This window comes from Equus caballus, chromosome 17 (genome assembly GCF_041296265.1).
Source record: "Equus caballus isolate H_3958 breed thoroughbred chromosome 17, TB-T2T, whole genome shotgun sequence".
Taxonomy (NCBI): Eukaryota; Metazoa; Chordata; class Mammalia; order Perissodactyla; family Equidae; genus Equus; species Equus caballus.
In genome coordinates, this window is record NC_091700.1 from 34,165,677 (window position 1) to 34,187,838 (window position 22,162).

Consider the following 22,162-nt stretch of genomic DNA (forward strand, 5'->3'; position numbering starts at 1 on the left):
TTTCCACTTTAACTTTTTCCAATCCTTGAGTCTTTAAAAAAAACAGATTTGTTCCCTGCCTTTTTTGTTTTTATAAGTATTGCCATTACCTATGTGTGATTCTGGGTCTCTACCTCCACCTTACACCCAAACCGGTTCTTATCTCCTTAAATAATACTCTATTTCAAGTAAATGCCCATAAATAATTCTTGAATACACACATCTGCTCTATTAGCAAGTACTTTCAGTTCCCTATTTAAAGTATTTCTTGAGACCAGGTACTGATCCCTGTACCCACTACCACTCCCATCCATTTCTAGTCAGGACACCTGCAGGAGCTCCTGATGGGGCCCCTGCTTCCCTTCTTGCCTCTCCAGCAGTTCAAAGGCCAATCTTCTAAAGTATGCAAATCGGATTTTTTCACTTCTCTGGAAAAAAAATTTGCCAATGGCTTTCCCAGTTATTTATCTTGCCCTAGAGGATGTTCTTAACTTGCCCTCTCAATATGTCTTTAACTTCCTTCCCCATCATGCTCACCATTACTTGCTCTATCTCAGTCACACTAGTTACTTTCTGTTTCTTAAACAAACTGGAGCTTGTTCCTGCCTCAGGCTGTTCTTCGTGCCTAGAATCTCTTTCCTAAGTTCATTTCTTCTCTTCTTCATTTAATTCATAATTAAGTATCACCTTCTTATAAAGCTCTTCCTGCACTATCTTATTACAATGCCCCCCTCCTACCCACTCCAACCTAGCCATTGCCTTCAACTATCTGCCTCCTTATCATGCTGTATTTCCCTCACAGCCCTTATCAGCATCTGGAACTTTGTCACTTGTTTTGTACATGTTCATTGTCTGTCTCTTCCTCTAGAATGCGAGCTCCCTTGGGCAGAGACTGTGTCTGTCTTAATTAATGATTTATCAATACACAGTGCAGAGCCACTGTCTGACACATGGTAGATAGTAAGTCAATAAATTTTTGAATGAATGAGTGTTGATTGATTTAATCTGTGAAACTTTGAGTAAATAATTTATCAAATAATTTAACCTCTCTTTCTCTTGGATTTATCTCCTGTACAATAAGAACACTGGGGCAGAGGATCTTGAGGCTGCCTTCTAGCTCTAAATCTCCAACTCCTAAGACACTATGGCAATTCCTTTTTCCAATAAGTTCCACTGTTGTGGCCAGAAGCAGATAGCACAGCTCCCTTTAACAGAAGTCATGTAGCTAAGATGCGTGGAGAACCTGGGATGGGTGATCTTAAGTAATGCTATCTTTCAACCTACCTCATGAGCACAGAAGCAAGATACTTTTATTGAAATAGCATAGCCCTTAGGGACTCCTTCTCTCTGTGACTCCTTCACCCACTTCCCACTACTGCAGCCCTTGAAACATCTCATGTAGCCCTTTCTGACACTGAAGAGCACAATTTGAAAACAACCGGCCTAGAGAAACATAAACATTTTGTTAGCCATCTTACTATAAACCTGTTTCACAATCTTTCAAAGCCAGAATAAAGTAACTCATCAGAAGAATGGCTCTCAGATACACACAGAATTGAGTATTAGGGAAGAAGATTTGGACGGACTGTTTTGGATCTGCCTACATGGTAGGTGGAAACATTAATTCTTATTAGCTAAAAAATAATTCAAAAATGGTGAAATATTCACTGTATTGGATGGTACATATGTAACTACTAGAATCTCTCCATTTGGAGTAATAATTTCTACCATTGGCTAAAAGTTGTAGACAAGAGTCAGCCAGGTGGCATAGTGGTTAAGTTCACATGCTTCAGCAGCCCTGGGTTTGCTGATTTGGATCCTGGGTGCAGACCTAGGCACCGCTCATCAAGCCATGCTGTGGTAGGCATCCCATATGTAAAGTAGAGGAGGATGGGCATGGATGTTAGCTCAGGGCCAGTCTTGATCAGCAAAGAGAGGAGGATTGGCAGTGGATGTTAGCTCAGGGCTAATCTTCCTCAAAAAAAAAAAAAATTTGTAGACAATACAACTAAAATAAAGTGCTGATTTACCGGACCTTCATTTGCTAAAATTCACGAATTTTGAGTTGTGTTTTATTCTTTTGTTTTGAAATGTGTGACATCTCTGCTTTTTTCTGTAATTTATGAAATCAGTACCTGAAACAATAAAACTGCATTCTACACATTTTCTTAAATTATTTAAAACTAAAAGGGTATTGGCAGCTATGATTAAAATAGTGTAGGTCTAGAGACTATAATGCTAGTGAAAACTTAAAGTAATGGCAAGTTTGTCAAATGTTAAAAAGAAGCTTGTTAAAGCAAAATTGATAGTTCTTGTGAAAGAATACATATTAGCTTTACAATGGTTATAGACCATTTTCTAGGGCAAGAAATATTAGGGCCATATGTTTTTAACTGTATATATCTGATTTCTTCTAATGCTTATTATTTGGAACTATTAGTTCGTTTTTGTCTATATTGGAAATCTCTGAATATTTCTTTCTAATTTCTGTTTATATTTATAAATTAAATCTTAAGAGATACAAAGGTTAATATTTTTCCCAATATGAAAATGTGCGATGTATTTTTAGTGATACTTGATGCATAAACATGAAGGATTCTGCCAATAACATAGATTACACCACAGCAGATTGTACCCTTATTTATAGGACAACAGTCTGAGGAGCAAAATAAACCCTAAAAATTTTGCCACCAAAATAATTAGAGATATGCTGAAATGCACAATTCTGTAGATAGATAGATAGATAGATAGAGAATTATATTTGAGCCAATCACTGCAAATGAAAACGACCACAGAGAATACTGAATTGGTAGGCTTAAGTTGGCTTTTGTTGAGGATAAAAGGGTTAATAAGCTACACTGATTGCTCTCTATTTTGCATGTGCTTTTTTATTATTAACTGGTTATGAGGTCGTAAAGGACATTTTCATGATAGTTGTCACTGATTAAAATCTCCTAACCAATTTTCTATCTTTAAATAACGTCTTCTAAATGTGTGTGTATGCATATACATGTGTCTTACATACGTATACAATGACTTTTTATGCCTATGTCTGAGATTTTAACTTTGTACTTTCCCTTAAAGGATTTTACTAAAAATGTATATTTAATAAAATGTTTCACTTTAATTGTGACAGATATGTTTATTGTCTATGATCTAGGTCCTTTTTAAATAGCGATTGATGAAATAAAAGCAAAAACATCCAAGGAATGGAGAAAGGATTGCTGTTCAAGAAGATCTGTGAGTACTGTTTCCTCGCAGCGTGGATTCTCAACGGCTATTGCTGAAGGTACTATCTCCCTTGCTGAGAAATAAGAGAGTCTGCCAAAACCTGGAAATGTGCACCCCTGTCGTTTCAGGATATGCTCATCTGTTTGCTATACAATTGCAGAACAAGAGCCCCATGACCAACTCTGAGAAGGAACATTTTGCAATATGGATCTCTTACAAAAACTAGTGGTGACATTTAATCTATTGTAAACCCCAGATGGAAAGCTCTAGCCCTATTTGGTGAATTATTTAAAAAAGATAGCAAGATAGCTGCTCCAGGTAACTTAGTGTCACAAGTTGCCACTTGCAAGAGTTTTATTTTGGCAAAGAACAGCAGTCAGTTTCTGTTCAATTTCCTTAACAATCTGGATACTGTTTTGAAAACTAAAGCCATGGCTTTGACTATCCAACCTAGGCTTTGGTGAAAAATTACAAACAAATAACTGACAGCTTTTATTGTTATTAACGCAAACACCAAATTTACGGTTACGATCTATGTCTTCTCATAGCGTTTTGTTTACTTCTGGTTTCCTAATTGAGAAAATCATGTACGTTCAATGTAAAAAATTTAAATATCTACAAATTACAAAATATTGAGAGAAATAAGGTTTCACATCATTCTACCATCCAGATACATGGCAGATATGGTTCATGGTCCTATGGTACACATGACTGTATTTTCTTATTTTGTTCTGCAGATTTGTGAATGGAATGGATATATAAAATACCTAGCTATTGACCAATATATATTTTTAATGAAAAGTTTTGGTCCGTGCTTTCAATATAGTTTTACATTCTCCATTTTTCATGTGATAATAATGCTTACTCATGGTATTATATTTAATCTTAAAAAAAATTCCTTGTGGTACTGTATAATTTTCCAATACTTCATTTAACCAATCCCTATTGTTGGACTTTTAGATTGTTTCCTCTTTGTTTATTAATTTCTTTGCTATCATGGATAAAGTTTTATACATATATTTTTATAAACTTTCTTTACAAATGTTTATTTCCTTAAGAAATTATCTTAACGTGGAAATTCTAGGATTGAGTGTGAGTATATGTATATGCATTTTAAAACTCCTTTTCCTACAGGTTAGACCAATTTCATTTTGACCAGCAGTGGATAGGAGAGCCTGTCTCACCGCCTTGAGGACCATCTAAGAAATCTTAGCCAACTTGATGTATGTGAAATAGTGTCTCAGTATTGTTTTAGTTGAATTCCTTTGCTTAAAAATCAGGTAGTACATTTTCCATATACTGAATGATTACATGTATTTATTTTTAAAACTATTAGTATATCCACTTTCCTATTTTCCTTCTAATCTTTATGGTGTCTTTGGATGTGTGTTACTTTCAGTATGTGGAAGTTTGCTTATTTACACTTCTTTAGGGGAATTGGCTATCTTATTTTATCAATAAAGTTTAGAGATTTTACTTTAAAATGGGTAATAGCAAAAACTCAGAAGAATGCTTTCATGTGTTTGTGTTTTATTGTGGTTCTTTGTGTAATGGGATTGCCTAACAATCTGGTGTGCAAATAGGACCATGCTTTATTCCTTCTTTCATTTCTCCAGTTAAGCACTTGAACATTCATCAGGCTTTTTTTTTTTTTTTTTTTTTTTTTTTTTGCAGAAAGTCCAATCTTTCTCTCACAGGTCATCCATCTCTTCCCTTTCCTTAAATTGTCTAAGTACCACCGGTACTCACTCAGTTACACTTGCATTTACTTGCTCCAGTCATGTTTTCAATAGCAAAGGGAAACAAGAGAACTGGAATGTCTCATCAGTCCACTGGCATTTTTAACCAGTTCTTGCCAAAGCAAGTAATTTTGAACACTGGCGGTACATAATATAATGATTCTTCCCCTGCACAAGTGAAACACTGGCTATTTCAGATTAATGCTGAGCTCCAAGATTTTCGCTTGTTTATTCCACACTTATCGGCTGAAATTCTTCTCAAAGCGCTACCATTCATCAGGCAGATGAGTCTGGAGAAGGTTACAAATTTGGTTGCATGCTGGCTCCAGACAAGCCCTCCTGATAGGATTTGTGTTCAACTCAGGTCAGAAGGTCTCTTTTTTGGTTGTAGAGGGGCCAGATGCAACCACTTATCCTTCACCTTAAAAGGGATGTATTGAAATATCTCATACCACTGGACCTCTAGGAATTTCACTGAAGTAGAAACCCCCTGAATTTTTGTTGAATTTATTTGCTAGCCTCTGACGAGCAAATGCCTAGAGCAGTTGCTACTTCTAGCTCACTAGGTTCAGTCAGTATAATGTCATCAATCTAATGGTCCAGTGTGATATTCTGTGGAAGGGAAAGGTGATTAAGATCCCTGAGAACTAGATTATGACATAAGGCTAGAAAGTTTATATATCCCTGAGGTAGGACAGTGAAGATATACTGCTGGCTGCACCAGCTGAAAGCAGACTGATTCTGGTGATCTTTATTGAGGTGGATAGAGAAAAAAAGCATTTGCTCAATCAATGGCTTATATCAGGTACCAGGGGATGAGTTAACTTGCTCAAGCAATAAGACTACATCTGGCACAAGAGCTACAAAACCAGTCACAAGCTGGTTAAGCTTGTGAAAATCCATCACCATTTTTTCTACAGCAAATAGGAGAGCAACTCGTAACACTATCACTGGGTGATGGGGAGGAAGAAATGATCCAGAAACTCCATATCATTGAGCAAATTATTCAAGAATATCAGACTGATCTTATTTAAGAGTTTGCCATCAGAACAAGTCCTTAAGTGTCTCACACCCCTCTTTATCCAGTTACCAATAGTAATGCAAACTTCTTGGGTTATTTGTAATACCTTTACTACAATATTCATATGGCTATTAAGAGATGGGTATTTCTTAAACTGATCCAATCACCATACCTAGTCATCTATGCAACCTCATATGTGGAAACAGCAAGCTTGTTTTACATCCTCTCTACCTGACTTTCTTCTCGAGATATTTCTTGTATTCTCCATCAGTTCAGAAAAGACTACCCAGCTTACTCTACCTGAAGAGATCCACCCCACAAGTCACCTTCTATTTTGCCACATTGTTTATTTCAATGCATGTCACTGTTTCTACTTACATATTTATTACTTACTTGTTTTCCCATTTCTTTATTTCCTGAAACTGATTGTAATATGAGCTCAATGAGGCCAGACACTTGTCCTGTCTTATTTACCCCGTAAGATACTTTTCAAAGTGTCAAACAGATCTATGGATCCAAGAATTCAGATATTTCTTGAGCATATGGATGAATGAATGAATGAAGACCCTAAATAGTCAATCCATTGGTATGTTGTCTTTATAGGTGTATAGATTTGAGAGAGAAACTTTTTTGAGCTATGTGAGTTCCATCAGTTTTTTGCCATTCTTGTAGTTTAAAGTAAAAATAAAGAATTTTTTTAAACCTTATGAAGTCTTTGTAATTAATAAAGACAAGTATTCACAGGTGGTGTTTTAGTCATTATTCCCACTGGCAGCTGGAACTTTGGAAGAGAAAGAAGTATATGGGAATAAAAACATTGGGTATGAAAATGGAATTTTAAAAATGTACATTTCCAAATTATGACTCAAGATACCAGACTGATTCATTTTATCTCTTGCCAATAAGCTATGTCATTTGTATGGGAAAAGTATTATTCCAGAGATAGATGGCTTGATAATGAGGGATTTAAACTGAATTTGTAGACAGATGGAAAGAAGTTACTCAGGGTAAACACATTAGTCTAGTCTCTATGCAAATAGTCAGTTTAACATGGTAAGAAAAATGGAGGAGATGGTCAGAGATTCACCCATGAAAACAATATTACTTGATATTAACTGAGCACAGATATGTAACTTAAATTCTAAATACTCACCTACTTAGAAGAAGAAAATGGATAATACACAAAATAGAGATTACATCACAGCATTGCTCATAGTAATGCTCACTCCTCTAGAAATTAACAAATTTAGGTAAGTTTAGACTGGGTGTTAGAATGTGGAAAGGAGAGAAATGCACTACTACACAGAAACAGACTTGTTAATAAAGGACAGGAAGAGAACTAAGTCTTGGTCAAAAAACAGAGACGTATGGAAAAATTAATAAACCTAAAAGTGAAATCATCGTAGGGAGACTGTGGATGAGAATAAAATAAAAACGGAAACAAGGGATAGGTTAAGGGACTACCCTGCACAGCCAGATGGAAGAAATGGTGTCTTCAAAATATCAGAACTTTTGACAAAATCTGTAGTAAGTCTGCAGATTAAAAATTGATATTGTTTCAGTGTTAATTTCTTGATTTTTTATTGCAGTTTTGTAAGAGAACGTACTTGTTTTGGGGAAATACACACTGAAGTATAAAGTGGCAAAGGGGCATCAGGTCTGCAACTTACTCTGAAACTGTTAAGAAAACAAATCAGTATTTTTCCGGAGAGAAACATAAATATGGCTATATTGGATTTTTTAATATTATAGATGCAACTTTTCTGTCTTAAATTATGTCAAAATTTTAAAAAAATTAAAATAGGACACAAAATGAGAGATGGAAAAACTGTGTTCATATTTTAGATTATGACTTACTAGCATTGTGATTGTGAACAAACTCACCTCTTTGAAACTCAACTACCAAATGAATTTCAGACCTGTTTCTTCATTCATTGTGATCATCAAATGAAATTGTACTGTGCTTTGTAAATGACAAAGAATAATGTTAACAACATTGGCTGTTATCATAATAAGAGTCTGATGAAACTTATAGTAGACCCAAGATATAGTAGCTTTGGGAAATCTTAACTCCTTAGGTATCTGCTAGAAGTTTTTCAGCTAAAAGAAGTTTTGACTTGTATGGTAACAGTTTAATCCCTCCAAGAATAGAATAAATGACTAGGGGAAACTAATTCTGAATCAAATGGGTAAAATTTGTAAAAAAAGTTACAATAACACTTGTAAGATGGAAACAGAAACACCTAAGTATTTAATACGGGAGAGGTAAAGAATGGGATCGTGTAAACTTGAAAAGCATACTTTGAAAGGACAAAACTTACAAAATAGTTTAAATTTTGCAACATAGAGTAAGATTATGGAAAGGAGGTATACCAATCAATGCGTACTCCATAGCCCTGTCTGTGCAATCTCAAATCACCTAGAGAAGGAAGAGTGATACAAAGGAATAGTGATATAAAAATCTTCTGGCAAAGGGAAATATAGTCAATAGTATTGCAATAACTTTGTATGATGACAGACGGTTACTAGACTTATTGTGGTGATCATTTCGTAATGTATATAAATGTGAATCACTATGTTGTACATTTGAAAATAACATTATCTTGTATGTCAACTATACCTCAATAAGAAAAAGAAAACAATCCACAAGAATTTACTAAATAAACAAATAAATAAATAAATAATCTGCTGGCATCAAGAAATACATTTACGTAGAAGATCTCATATAGTAGCACCTACTACAAGCCAGGAAATATGTTAGGAGCAGAACTCAATGGCGAAGAAGGAGGATCATTGCCCTTGCAGAGCTTGCACTCCTGCCATCATCTCACAGACACCCATTAACTTCTATATGCTTTTATTTCCAGATTTAATAGAAAGCTTCGCAAGTCTTAATTTCTCCATGTGTCAAAACCCATATAATTTTAGATCATAAAGAATGAAATTTAATGTGTGCAGATTTAAAAGATCAAGTAGGAGAAAAAATGTAGACTGTGACAAAATAATCTTGGTGTATAATAAGCTTATGACATAACCTCACTCAAGTAGGTGAGGAAAAATGTTATGATCTAAGTAACTTTGGAAATGATTGGAAGCTATAAAAGTAAAGCAAAAAGAAATGTATATAAGCACTTTAATTGATAAAATTATTTCTCACAAGGGTGAGGGTTAACGGTTATGGATGGTGGGTGGAAGAGACACATACTGTTGGAATGGGAGGTTAGAGATGAGCAAGGAGGGAGATGAAACAATTGGTACTGGATTAGAGTTGGAGACGTCAGAATGAACTCTTATTCAATTTAATATAGATAGAAATATTTATAGACATCAGGTACACACGGGTTTCATGCATGCTTATATTTCTTAGCTCTGTCTGCTAAGGTGGCCTGGAACAATGACACTCCAATAGCAATGAGTACACTAGTACCTAGAATTGGTTTCTAATAACATGCTTCAATAAAAAGAACCAGAGTTCCTTGGAGAAATGGCTGATTCTAGGACTGGGGAAAGGAATACACAAAGAAACCTAGAGCATCTTGTAGTTTTAGAAGGAAGGAGGTATACAAAAAGTAAAGTGAGGAGGTATGTCCAAGGGACACAGGATCCAACTGAAAGGGCTCCCAATGGCCAAAGTTGGAAAAAATTGAGGAAAAAAAGTAAATAACAAAGTATTGGATTATAACCCAGAGTGTAAAATAAATATCCATGAGTCCACACTAATATAAATAAATTATTGAGTAAATAAAGAAATGATGGAGAATAGACAAGTCTTTTGTACAGAATAATTCCAAATAATTATGTAGATACTTCCCCTGCTGACGAAGTGGAGCATACTCCCCACCTCCTAAATGTGGCCTACACTTAGTGACTTGCTTCCAAAGAACACAGAATGAAAATGAGATGGGAAGGGAAGTGAACAATGTTACAGTGTAGAAACCTGATGATCAAGGTTAACTTCATCAGTGATAAGTCATGTTGATAGTGTGTAGCCTTGATATGATGTCTTGAGAACAATACGTCACTTTTGTGGTCTTCCTCCCTGAAAACCCATCACCCCAGTCTATGTCACAGCCCAGAGTAGCTTAAGGATGCAGAAGACTAAATGCGATGTGGTAACTAGGATAAGATCCTGGAACAGAAAAAGACATTAGGAAAAACTAATGAAATCTTAATAAAGTGTGAAGTTTAGTTAATAATAATGTGTCAGTATTGGTTGTAGTTATGACAAATGTACTATAGTAAGATAAGATGTTAATAATTAGGGAAACTAGATTCAGAGTATATAGGAACTCTCAGTACTATTTTTGCAACTTTTTGGTAAATCTAAAGTTATTGTAAATAAAACATTATTTAAATACAAAAATATCACACAGGCATACTAGACTTAAAAAACAAAAGTAGCTTCTCAGATTCCACAAGATGATTGTCTTAAAAAGGACTTAAAACTTAATGAACCTGATGTATATGGACAAAAAAAATAACAGCAACTCTTTGTGGTTAATGGCATAATGATGATGGTTAATACTGAAGGCTTTGGTTCATTATCCATAATGTTTGCACACAACTGTGTCTGTGTGTGTGTACCTGTACATTAGCAAAATAGCTAAGATCAGATTCTCAATGGTGTTTCTTAAGTATGAGAAAGGGTTGGTGGGATTGGATAATTTTTAAGCTTTCTTACATCGCAATGATTTTCTGATCCTGATCCTGAGAGCTGTGAGGTAATCTTGTGATCCTTAGATGTTATTATCTCTTGCTATAGAATTCTCACAAATCAGGTAGTTTAGATTCCAGAAGCTAAAATCCAATACAACAATACTATGCAATGCTGAACAAATAAAGTGTTAGATACAGTACATAATCATCCAAGAGGGTTGTATTTCAGACTTGGTTTTACCACTTATGAACCACATGTACACTGGTCAAAATAGCCTTTTAAAATGGGGATAATCAATTCTATACAGTTATGGCAAACCACATTAAGAAAGGTGTTAAATGTTATTCATATACAAGATATTATTGTTGTGCTGGCAAGGATATTCTGTGCTGTCATGTTTTCAGAAGTTGGAGTATTGATCCTGTAAAAGGAAATTATATTTTAAATAATGAAGTGTTGTATTTGGGGTTATCCTAAACAAAATGCTAATAGAATGCTGACAGAAATTCTCTTTTAAAATATCCAAAAATGATAAAACTAACACCATAAAGTAAGAGCACATACAATGCCAGAAATAGAGAAGAAAGAAAGGTTATATACAATATAAATCTTATCATTTCAGATGGAAGATTAGGCAATGTTTTCTCAGGCTCCTAGTAATGTATAAATTTTTCTCTTTTAAAATCATTTTTCCTTAGGGTAATTATTTCATTAAGCTCTATAAATGGCATATAAAAGCCCTGTGTTTCTAAAACAGTGTCAAGACAATTTTATACACTAAAATTTCCTTAAGCTTTCTAGATTACCTAAAAGAATAACAACAATATTGTCTTCCTAATGTTTCAACTTAAATTATTACCTCCAACAGAGGCTAGGCCTGGCTTCCTCCTCCCAAGTGATGGAGGTGGCGGTTATGATTAAGCCTGTACAACTATAATAGGTTCTTTACTGCCCTTTCCCACTGTCTGCTAATACTTTCCCAAAGCTATTTCTTTGTTATTTTCCCATTAGCGCTTCTATTTCATGCTTAATGAGGACCTTTGGTGTAATTAGTGCATAAATCAGATAGGATCACACACCTGTCCTTGTGTTTTTCTCCCTTTTCTGGATACTGAAGAAAGAAAATGAGATCAAATTCCTTCTCTCTCAAAGCCAAATCAAAGGCTCTATGGACTTTATAAAATTACATCAGTTTGACAAAGAAGTTTATCAAACATATAAGCTAATCCTACAAATTTATGAAAAATGTAGAATTATTCCCATGGCATTCTGTAAAAGAAAAATTGCACTAGCCAGAGTTAAACAGGCAAAGAATACTTTATTCAAGACTATTGTACTACAGAGAGATTAAATTCAACTTCACTGAAACAAAAGGAAGGAAAGATTTTAGGTCTCAGGATGAGTGGTAAATACTGGAAATAGTGGAAAAATACTGGAAGACATTAGGGATGCAGTTCGTTAATGTAATTAGGCCATCTGTGTTTGCTAATTAGCACTGGTGCTTATGGAATTTAGGCTTCTACCCTCCCACAAAGACTGGGAGATAGGGGTGCTATTTTCTTGATGATTACATTTCAAAGAGATGGCTTCCAGGTCTTTAAGAAAGACATTTCTGGGTTGTAAAACTGGCCAGAAGCTGAGAGAATGTTTACATCTCAAAAGAGCAGAGAAAGAATTTGTAATTGTAAGATTCCAAAAGAAATACCCTAAGGAAAGGGAAGTCTGGGGGGGCCTATAGTCCTGAAGAATCTGTCTGAAGTTTAGTCAAGCTGAGGGGGTTGCTAAGGTTAGCTGTCTTTGTTAGTTCTAGTTTAATTCTACCCTATATTTTAGTATGGGGGAGGGAAGAAGAGAAAATACCCATAGAGAGTGTGTTCCTTACAAATATGAAGAAATGGAGTTGTTTTTCATCTTCCTGAAGGTAGGCTATTTGACTACAGGAGTGGCCCTAAGACAGTGTTGTGAGCCACAGCAGGAAAATCACTTGGACTACTTGTTTTTTTAAAAAATAAAGATTCACAAGTGACAAACTACACTTTACAAATTACACTTTAGTACCACTGAATCAGTGATTCTGAGGGAACTGATTGGTACTTTATATTTTTAAAAAGCTACACTGGTGTTTCTGATTTATCACCAAGATGAGAGCTACTGTACTATTGTTACTGAATCAAAAGTGAGTTTGCCTCCTGGCAAGTTAAAATCAGACTCTTGACCAGAAGTAGTTGTTACACAAAGTAGAACTTATTTGCAGTAAATCGGAGGCCACATGGAATCATTTCTGAAGTCATGGCTGTCCCCGAACACAGGAAAGCAGAGGGCTTTTATTTTGGATGGGAATAAATATTGAAAGGGAAAGGTGGGTATTCGCTTGCACAGGCTCAGTTGGAAAACATGCTTCCACATTCACTGCAGATAATGGTAATAAGAATTTAGCTCCTCCCAGAGAGGAGATTTTAGCATTAAAAATGAGGCCAAGGTCATAGGCATAGCTCTAGTGGTGGGGCTTGGTGATTACATCTCTTAAATAGTTAAATGCTTACAAAACCTCCTTTGATTTTCTTGGGGCAGTTAGTTAGTGACATTGTCACTTCTGAACCTCTCATTCTAATAAAAGGGAACAGGAGAGAAATTAGATACCACTAGCTATTACAATGGCAGATCATACCAAGTTTTGGAGAGGATGTGGAACAACTGGAACTGGTAAAACTGCAGGCGAGAATGAAAAATAGTACAACTACTTTAAAAACAGTTTGAGAGCCTTTTGTTTCACCACTTTTAGGTATTTATTCATGAGAAATGAAAGCATGTACCCATAGAAAGGAAAGCATGAACCTGCATGTTCATAGTGTAACCATAAGACCAGAACAGAATTTCTCTCCCCAAAATATGCCTCTTTGGCATGAGAATTATTTTAGGCTGATTATTTTTAAGAAAGAGTAGACACAGGGAAAAGCTCTGAAAACCCAGTAGAAGTTACCCATTTGTAAGGGAATTTTACATTTATAAGAGAAACCTCCCTTTGTAAGGGTGCCTTCTTCTCTGTGCCAGGAAGAAGACAATGACTAAATCTCTAGAAACTCTTATCAATAGAGAAGACAATGACCTAAATCTACACAACTTTACCCTTGTTTAGTGTGCTGACCTCATCCTAACAAGAGAATGTGAAAGCTACATTTCAGGGGTAGTGAGCCAGATAGGAGTAGGTACAGAAGAGAAAATTTTGAGCTGCCAATTGAAACTCATCCTGCCAATGTTTCCACATACAAGCTTGCCCTCCTTGATCTCTTAAATGTTACCCTATACCTTGCATTGGGGAGACAGAGGTAAGAGTCTTTCCTTCTGTCTCCTTGTCAATCAACTGTGTAGTAAACTTTTGTGAGGGATCAGAATTGGCCACCCCAAAATGTGTCTCTTTGGTTAAGGACAAAAGACTCTGAAGGAAACTTTGATCTTCTCTCTAACTGCCTGAAAGAATTTAAGATATAAGGCCTGTCTATCACTATAGATAACTCTGGGTATTGGTAGACTGTGAGGATCCATGCTAAATCCATTGTCATCAAAGTTCTGTCTACCAAACATTTGCTTTTCTTTCTCCATATGAATTGCCTTACCCCCCTTTGAAGTCCCAAACCACCACCCCCAACATCCTCCTTCATCTTTAGCTGAAGATGATATTTAAATTGGCAGCTTTGGCCATTTTGGTGAGTTACTCAGCTTTCTTGGGTTTCTCCCATGTATATATGTTGTAAAGCTTTGTTTGATTTTCTCATGTTTTTCTGTCTTCTGTCAATTTAATTTTTAGACCACCCAGAAGGACCTAGAAGGTAGAGGAATTGTCTTCCTCCCCTACAGTTTGATGACTTGGTTGGGATAAAACTTCACTGCATGGATGCTGCTCACTCTTGGACTACCGCAGCTGAGAGATCTTGGACCCCTGAAAAGAGCTGGCAGGAGGTAAGAGTTCTTACCACATCAGTCTCCTAGATCTCTGCCTACAGGGTCCAGTGGAAGTGAGAGTGGTGAGTTTTGCTTCCTTTTCTAAATTTTGATTAGCAGGAGAAAATATTGCTGAAGTTAGCTTCTTTGACACTAGGAAATTTGGTTTGTATACTCCTTGGTTGATTGGTCCTTTTCCTCCCAGAGATGGTCACTATTTTTCCTTGTCTCTGTCTTTTGTGTCATTTGCCATAAGAAGGAAAGACCATAAGGCAAGACACAGTCATTTCTACAAGCCTGTTGTTTGGGATGGTCCTGAAGTAAACTTTGCCATGGGTTATGAGGTTTTTCTTTTGTCTTGAGAGCTTGACTTTGTGACCTCTTTGGTCTCTGCCATCCGGAGGATGCACATATTGGTATACATCTTGGTGGCCAGTGGAATAGACTGGGGTTCCAAGACATACTGTCTTTGTCCAGCTGTGTCAGCTCTCAGGGGAGTTTGTCATAACGGGTCCCAACTGCCTTCATTAGGTGCCTTTGTCATTTCAACTTTCATTGCTTGTTAGTGTGCTCTGCCTATGCAAAGAAGGTCTTTGCTTTCTTACACTATTTTTGGGAGTGAACTTTCTGGATCTTGTGGTGGCTGCTTATTTTGTACTCGCTTATGAGGATTCCTCCTGCATCTATGGTTAAGCTATAAAAGGCTTGTTAATTTGAGCACTGTTAAAATTCTACTCATCAATGTGGCCAGACAATGGATCATTTAAATTGGAAAAACTTCTAAATTGGAAACAAAAATTTTGAGAGCACTTGTTGTAATTGTTTTATTGGTACTTATGAAAAGACCAAATTAAAAAGGAAATACAAAAGAAAATGACTAAAAGTATAAATGTTGAGGGGCTGGTCCTGTAGCGTTTTGGTTAAGTTTGCATGCTCTGCTTCAGTGGCCCAGGGTTCGCAGGTTGGATCCTGGGCATGGACCTACATACCACTCAGCAAGCCATGCTGTGGCAGCATCCTATATACAAAAAATAGAGTAAGATTGGCACAGATGTTAGCTCAGCAACAATCTTCCTCAAGCAAAAAGCAGATTGGCAACAGATGTTAGCTTAGGGCCAAACTTCCTCACATACAATAAAAGTATAAATGTTGATGAGATTATAAAGGTTAGAATAGTTGAACTAATTTTATATAAAGAGGTTATATCAACTTTGCCTGAGTATGTTTTAAAGATATCTGACTGGGAATGCTGCCCTTATCCAAAATCATAATGCCAAGACCTATTGATAAAGTCCTAACAAATCTATGATTAGAAGTATAAGAGTTGATGAAATTAAGTGGTTACATCTCTTTTACATGATTGTATCATAGATTGTATTGTGGGGATAGTCATTGTGTCTCACTTGGCAAAAGGAACATTTCTCCTGTCTGATTATAAGACAGCATATAAATCCGTCCTTCAGACAATGTTAATTAAACATGCTAAAGGGAAGTCAATAGGGTTGCCTGAGCCTCCACACTGTATAAAATAAAAACTAGAGGCTAATATCAGGAGCTGAAAAAAGATAACAACCCCCCCCCCGTCAGGTAAATTGGTCTAGGGATAAATTGTACACTTAGAAAGAGGGCCTTTGTTAAACACTATGTGCAGACTTTTAAAGGTGTGGTACATTGTCTTAAACTTTTAAAAAAATAGCTGTGGAATCTTTGCATATCTGTGTCTCTATGTATGTTATATATGTGTGATATTTTATCTCCAGAAGGTATGGCCAAAACTAAGAGCTCTGTTTAGTTGGCCTAAAGTAAGTGTTTACATAACTTATTTCTAAATGTAATAGAAACTAACCCAAATGTCTTTCAGGTTAACGTGATATGTAATAATCTTTGGTAAACAAAAAATTTTTTAAGTTTGTTGGTTTGATTAAAATAGGCATGTCCTGAGAATTATTAGTATTGTATATGAGGCAGACACGCAGCCTAGGTTTACTAGTCAAATAAGCTCATATTAACCCTCTTACAAATTTGTCAACAAAATAATAACCTAGAATGACAGTTAATTTTGTCTCATGAAGTTTTTGTGGATAAAACATAATTATAGGGAGGAAATAATTTACATGTAAGTGAGATAAGACTTTATAGATAAACCTTTAGCTCTATAATTATAGTTTATGGCATGTATATTTAAAATAACTTCCAAAATCTCTTTAGTAACTTGAAACTTTGAAGTTTTTCTTGATTAAATTAAATGATGTAAAGCTCATTGAATAGCTACATTTTATCTAAATAAGAAAATATTAGACATTAATTATTAAATATAGGTTTACCTACTTTTGGCTTCTTATTACAGAGAAACTAAAAAACGTTTGGGTCTATTAGTAAGCATGTCTCATATTTTATTAAAATGTTGTACTATAAAATAAGATGCTTCTAGAAATTATAAAAAACATTTATAAATTTGTCAAGCCACAGAATGCTAATGTAAAAGACAATTCAAAACTCCTTACTTCTTAGTTTTCACTAAAAGTTAAGGTTTACAAACATTAAGAATTATAAGAAATATGTGGTAAAAGCTACTAAAAGTTAATAAGGAAAACATCTTTGTATTCAAAGAAAGTAACATGTAAGATGTTTGTTTTCAGTAAAGAGGTATAAAGAATGGAAATATTTTTGTTTTGTTAAGAAAGATAAAGATATCCTAAAGTACAAGAAAGGAAGAAAGAAGGCATGGGACAAATTCTCAATGTGAAAAGGAAGTTATACAAGGATTGCGAAAGAGGAATTCTGAAAAAAAGAGTTTTGTGCATGGTCAAGTTGGCTAAGATTAAAATAAATTTAATTAAGTAAATAAGTTTTAATATCAAAAGTAAGCTAGTGCAAAGTTAGAATTTGTTTTTTTTCCTCCCTTAAAAGGATAATTTACTTAAACTTTTAGTCTGCTCTTGGTAAAGAGATTATGAAAGGTTTTTTCTTTGAGTAGCCTACAAGAAGCATAGGGATTTTATTTTTTATCAAAATTAATATCCTATATTGTTTTTAGCAGGTCTTTAATCACAGGTGCTAAGGGTTTTCTTACAGCTATTTAATTCTCTGCATTCACCTGAAAATCTTTAATTGTTACCATGGTTAAATAGATAACTAAGCATTGTTTCATAGGGACCTAAGATACTGTGTGTGTCAATGTTATTGATATGTGTTGTAAAAATTATATAACGTTCCTAAAATTCTGACCTGTCCTGGTTATCAGTCATAATTCTAGTTTTATCTTATAGTGTTGTGTGTCACAGAAATAACCATATTTCTTTGTCAATTGCTATTTTTAAGTGTTTTGTCATTTACAGACAGTTTTGTTTTACTCTACTTTTACAAATATTTTCATATTGAGAGATTCATGAAAAGGACTCTGACACTTTCTCTAGGATACAGGCTTCTGATAAACTTTCATATAAAACTGAACTGGGTAAAAATATTACAGAACTCTAACAGAGAAATGATGACTTTATGAAACTGCTAACAGAAGATCAAGATCAAACGTTTATTACATTGGACTAAATAAACTAATGAGGATGATTATAATTTTTGTGACTTTTCATTTAAAATATTGCTGATTTTCAATGTTTGTTTTTTCCAGATTTAAAAAAACTTCTTTTCCTCTTAAGCTAACTATGACTTATAGCAATTATGCCTTTGTAAGCAGAATTGAAACGTTTATCTTTTTCTCCCTACTTGATCTCTGCAGAATTTGAACACTGTTAGTGAGAGGGTATTGTTATTTTCATGGCAATATAGTTATTTAAGTAAGTTCAGTAAGAATCTGTTCTCCTTATAATAGGACACATTGGAAACATAGGTTATATTACCGAAACTTTAACTGAAATTTCCTATTTGAGAAAAACGTAGGCTCAAATTGGACTAGACAGCTTTTGAGGAACAAAGACTGGACTTTATAAAATAAAGCCACCTGAAATATTGGCCTAGTATCTTGTTTACAGGGTTCCCAGAAACCTTAACAGGCGAGTAAAGAAGGTCACTTCTCTGGCAGATGCCTGGAACCTCAGAATATTTGGGGGAACCTCAAAAGGAGAGAGTAATTCACCCAAATGTATAGGTACTACAGGCCTTGTCTCATGACAAGTCCTTGACTTAGCCTGGCCTCGAGAAACCCATAAAGTTCAATCTGAGATTCCTTATAAAATGTTCCATCAAAGTGGATTTAAAAGAGCCTATATGATCAGTTGCTATTCTTGCTACAGTTATGTAAATAATTGGGTCAAATTTATTAAAACTACACTTATTCTGCAAACCAGCTAGTCTTAATTTAGCTATCTGGTAAAATGAGCATAAATTTAGAGAGAAAAATTACATTTCAGTAGAAACTATAATACACATTTGTGGATATTAGATTCTAGCTTTGTTAACTGTCTTTGATGTTTTTGTTCTCTGTCTATAAACTGGACTGAATTCTGAATTCTTCTGGTCTCCTGAAGTATCTGGCTACAAATCTACAAACTAGCATTTACAATTTTTTCTATCATTTTCATTTAGAATCATTGAGAACTGAAATCACCCCTTTTCCTGAAACCCTACAAACTAAAGTTGGATAATTTGATATAAACTTAAGAGAGATCAGCACAATAGCATGCCTAATTCTATGTAAGACACTCAAAATGATACCTGAAAACCAGATGACATCATCAGAGACATTTCAAACTGCAAAAGATGCCTAGACCCTAATATCTAGAAATCTTGACTGACTGCCCCCTGGGCTCAGAAACCGGTTTATAATTTGCTCTGACCATTAACCTTGTTTTTCTTTTTGTTTCCACAGAAATGCTTCTTAATAAATACCTGATTGCTTGCTTGCACATTATAAGCTTAACTTGGGACCTCACCTACACCACCACCTCCTGATATGAATTTAACTGGACTAATCTATTACCAGGACTAAGAAACGTGTCCAGGGAGATAGAACAATCTTCCAACTCAGCTTCTTGACTATGAAACTTCTTAAAGTTTCAAGGCAGGACTGGGGGGATCCGAATTGGCCATCCCAATGTGTGTCTATTTAGTTAAGGACAAAAGACTCTGAAAAAACTTTGACCTTTCCCCCACCTGCCTAAAAGAATTTAAGATAGAAAGCCTGTTCCAAAGATAGGTCATTACCATAGATAACTCTGAGTATCAGTAGAGTAACAGTAAACTGTGAGGGTCCATGCTAGGACCACTTTTATCAAAGTTCTGTTTACCAAACATTTGCTTTTCCATTTCTGTGTGAATTGCCTTCCTCTCCTTTGAAGGCCCAAACCACTACCCCTAACATCCTCCTTTGTCTTTAGCTGAAGATGATATTTAAGGTGGCAGCTTTGGCCATTCTGGCAAGTTACTCAGCTTTCCTGGGTTTCTCCTATGTATACATGTTATAAAGCTTTGTTTGATTTTCTCCTGTTTTTCTGTCTCATGTAAATTTCATTCTTAGATGAGCCAGAAGGACCTAGAGGGTAGAGGAATTGTCTTCCTCTCCTATGATTTGTTCCCTCAAAGAATGATGTGCTACAGTATTGGCTTTTGTGTGCCTGGGTGGAGGGAGCCCTTGCAGATTCATCTGTAATGGCCAAAGACAACAAACAACACAAATATTCCTCCACAGCTGAATTGAAAAAAAAAAAAATGTTGTATATCCATGCAATGGAATCTTTTTCAGCATTAAAAAGAAATGATCTATTATACATAAAACAACAGAGATGAATCACAAAAAACTACTGAAAGAAAGAAGCAAGACAAAAAATTTGTATACACAGTATGATTCCATTCATATACAATTCTAGAAAATTTAGACTAATCTAGAGTGACAGAAACAGATCAACAGTTGCCTGCAGATGAAAGCAGACAGTGCTTGAGGGAGAATTACACACACAGGAAGGAATTTTTGGGGCTGACAGATGTGTTCATGCCTATATTGTGGTGATGCTTTCCACTGATTTATCAATACGTCAAAACTTATCAAATTCTGCATTCTTAATATGTACAGTGTATGATAAATAAATTATATCTTGAAAAAGTCATTTATATAAAATCCATTTGAAGGAAAATCAGGTAGCATTTAAGGAAAATTAGAAGGATTATGATTTGAAATAATAGCCAAAAGAGACAAAAGCAGAATCTATCCCTTGTTATTCCTTCATGTTTGTGAAAAGGCTGAGACAGATTGCATTTCTGCTCTAAAAATAAAACTGAAGAAGGAGTTTTCTAGAATTAATGGTAAAAACTAGAATTTAACACCAAAAAACAGATTATCTTTATTATGTATATATATACACACACATATACACACACACTGTATACATACTGTGTTTATATACACCATATATGTTATAATTATGTTTATATATTATACACCCTATATATATACTATCTAATCACTCTAAATCCTTTAAGGTTTTTTTAAAAAAAATTATCTAGTTTGTTTTCTATTTATTTCTTAGCAGTTTCCACTTAACATCTGGCTCCAGTTGGTTCCCACAGTGCTCAAAACAAAGACAAAGACGAAAAGATTTTTCTGAGGGGCCAGCCCCATGGCCAAGTGGTTAAGCTTGTGCACTGAGCTTCAGTGGCCCAGGGTTTCACTGGTTCGGATCCTGGCATGGACCTAGGCACTGCTCATCAAGCCATGATGAAGTGCATCCTACATAGCAGAACTAGAAGGACCTACAACTAGAATATACAATTATGCACTGGGGGACTTTGGGGAGAAGAAGACGAAAAAGTCCTTAAAAATATATATTTTTTGAGTTATATACCTCTTTTCTTCCTCTAGAAACTAGTATATATGTAAGAAATTCAAAGTATATGATATTCTCTCTTACCATTATATATTTAAGCACATTTAACCCATTATGTCTGTGTTATCTACCTGTCTATCAATTTATCTTGCTACCTAGCACCATCTATACAGTCTTTTAAGGAGTGCCTACTATATGCCAGGCCCTGATCCAGTTGTTTCAAACTTTTGCATATATTTATTTAAATCTCACAATAAATTTGTGAAATTTCAAAGCGGTTACAAGTAAACATGATATATTGCTAGATACAAAGTGGAAAATGATAGGAAATTATAGTATAAAGCAGTCTACAAAAATTATACAAATTCAGAGTCCTAAGAGATGAAGAAACATCTTGAAAGTACCTAATCCTCCTTGCCTCATTTAATATTTGTATGAACTGAGTTCTCCAGGAGTTTGAAGTTTACCTGAAGTTACAGTCTTGTCTGAGCCAAAGCTGGAACTCAGGAACCATAATTCCTCACCAAGGTTGCTTTCCATCATATTACACGGCCTTTCTCAGTTCTAATAGCTGGCCAACCATAATGTAACTTTTCGAGATGTTTGAAGGAAGGGACGATTATTCTGGCTGGTGCTAATTAAGAGTTAGGGAAAGCTCAGGCATCTGCCTGTTCCACAGAATACAACCATTATGCACACTGAATTTGTTCTCTTTTAGAAATACCCTAGTATTACAGTAAAATATAGGAGGGTTTCTTTATTCTTTGGGGACTTCATGGAACACAGCTATTGGAACTTCATGGAACATACCTTTTCTGTT

The 22,162-nt window shown here is 35.2% G+C and overlaps 1 long non-coding RNA gene across 2 annotated transcripts in view; it reads left to right on the top strand.

The window, feature by feature from the left end:
- LOC138918350 (uncharacterized) overlaps window positions 1–22,162 on the top strand; it is a 167,388-nt gene that overhangs the window by 136,146 nt on the left and 9,080 nt on the right. For both annotated transcript variants that reach the window (XR_011427686.1, XR_011427687.1), the window contains 3 exons: window positions 3,140–3,268; window positions 4,345–4,433; window positions 14,433–14,584. This is a non-coding gene — a long non-coding RNA (uncharacterized lncRNA). The remainder of the gene's footprint in view (window positions 1–3,139; window positions 3,269–4,344; window positions 4,434–14,432; window positions 14,585–22,162) is intronic.